A 2500-nucleotide genomic window follows, 5' to 3' on the forward strand; every position below is an offset into this window, starting at 1 on the left:
TCCAGGGAGGTGTTAAAGATGTTGGTGAACACCGGAGACAGCTGGTCAGCGCAGTGCCTGAGGGTGGCTGGAGAGACAGAGTCCGGCCCGGCTGCTTTGCGTGGATTCTGCCTCTTGAAAAGCCCATTAACTTCTCCCTCCTGAAAGGAGAGAGTCGTTTCTGTAGTATGGGTGGGGGATGGGGCCTCTTGGGTGGGAAGGGGTGGTTCAGGACAGTCCAATTGTCTTTCAAATCTACGGTAGAACTCGTTCAGGTCGTTGGCTAGGCGGGAGTCGTTAGTGGTGTGGGGCGCTCTGGGTTTGTAGTTGGTGATGTGCCTGAGCCCTTTGGCAGACAGAAGCAGCGTCGTTAGTAGAGAACTGGTGTTTTAGTGTCTCTGAGTACAGTCGTTTAGCCTCTCTCACCGCTTTGCTAAACCTGTTCTTCGACTCCTTGAATCTGTCTCTATCCCCACTCCTAAACGCTTCCTCCTTCTCCAACCTCAACCTTTTGAGCTTTGCTGAGAACCAGGGCTTGTTGTTGTTAAAGTTCACCCTGGTACGTGTTGGGATACAGCAGTCCTCACAGAAGCTGATGTACACAGCCTCTGTGAGTTCATCCAGACTATTGGTAGCAGTCGTGAACATATCCCAGTCAGTACAGTCTAAGCACGCCCGCAAATCTTCCACAGCCTCACTGGTCCACTGTTTAGATGTCCTCACAGCAGGTTTACAGAGTTTTAGTTGCTGCCTGTATGCACGAATCAGGTGGACCAAGGGAGTTCTGTGCGAGCCGAACAGCCCCGTGACCCACAAGAGAAACATCCCCGCCAAATTCGAGCGTTTGACGGGGTCTATCCGTGAAAAAATATTCACGTTTTTGAGTGCACATGCATTTCTGCTGCAAATGCCTCTGGAAGTTTCATGCCGTTCGTATGCCAATTGTGGCAACACGAAAATGACCCGTTTTCCCATTCCGAGGGATTTCTGTGCGACCCTAACAGCCCCGTGAGCCACAAGAGACACATCCCCGCCAATTTCTAGCGTTTCACGGGGTCTATCCGTGAAAAATATAGACGTTTTTGAGTGCACATGCATTTCTGCTGCAGATGCCTCTGGAAGTTTCATGCCGTTCGTACGCAATGTGGCAACACGAAAATGACCCCTTTTCCCATTCCGAGGGATTTCTGTGCGACCCTAACTAACAGCGCCCGTGAGCCACAAGAGAGACATCCCCGCCAATTTATAGCGTTTCACGGGGTCTATCCGTGAAAAATATAGACGTTTTTGAGTGCACATGCATTCCTGCTGCAAATGCCTCTGGAAGTTTCATGCCGTTCCTATGCAATGTGGCCACACAAAAATGACCCGTTTTCCCATTCCGAGGCATTTCTGTGCGACCCTAACAGCCCCGTGAGCCACAAGAGAGACATCCCCGCCAACTTCTAGCGTTTGACGGGATCTATGCGTGAAAAATATTAAAATTTTTGAGTGCACGTGCCTTTCTGCTGCAAATGCCTCTGGAAGTTTCATGGCGTTCCTATGCAATGTGGCAACACGAAAATGACCCCTTTTCCCATTCCGAGGGAGTTCTGTGCCACCCTAACAGCCCCGTGAGCCACAAGAGACACATCCCCGCCAATTTCTAGCGTTTCACGGGGTCTATCCGTGAAACATATAGAAGTTTTTGAGTGCACATGCATTCCTGCTGCAAATGCCTCTGGAAGTTTCATGCGGTTCGTACGCAATGTGGCAACACGAAAATGACCCGTTTTCCCATTCCCAGGGATTTCTGTGCGACCCGAACAGCCCCGTGAGCCACAAGAGACACATCCCCGCCAATTTCTAGCGTTTCACGGGGTCTATCCGTGAAAAATATCAATTTTTTTTTGACTGCACATGCATTTCTGCTGCAAATGCCTCTGGAAGTTGCATGCGGTTCGCATGCAATGTGGCGACACGAAAATGACCCGTTTTCCCATTCCGAGGGATTTCTGTGCCACCCTAACAGCCCCGTGAGCCACAAGAGAGACATCCCCGCCAATTTCTAGCGTATCACGGGGTCTATCCGTGAGAAATATTCACTTTTTTGAGTGCACATGCATTCCTGCTGCAAATGCCTCTGGAAGTTTCATGCGGTTCGTATGCAATGTGGCGACACGAAAATGACCCGTTTTCCCATTCCGAGGGATTTCTGTGCCACCCTAACAGCCCCGTGAGCCACAAGAGAGACATCCCCGCCCACTTCTAGCGTTTCACGGGGTCTCTCCGTGAAAAATATCACATTTTTTGAGTGCACATGCATTCCTGCTGCAAATGCCTCTGGAAGTTTCATGCGGTTCGCATGCAATGTGGCGACACGAAAATGACCCGTTTTTTCCCATTCCGAGGGATTTCTGTGCCACCCTAACAGCCCCGTGAGGCACAAGAGACACATCCCCGCCAATTTCTAGCGTTTCACGGGGTCTATCCGTGAAAAATATTCAATTTTTTGACTGCACATGCATTTCTGCTGCAAATG

Source organism: Petromyzon marinus, unplaced genomic scaffold (genome assembly GCF_048934315.1).
Source record: "Petromyzon marinus isolate PM22_M1 ecotype Great Lakes invasive population unplaced genomic scaffold, UKy_Petmar_22M1.pri1.0 PM_G_Scaffold_6, whole genome shotgun sequence".
Lineage (NCBI taxonomy): Eukaryota > Metazoa > Chordata > Hyperoartia > Petromyzontiformes > Petromyzontidae > Petromyzon > Petromyzon marinus.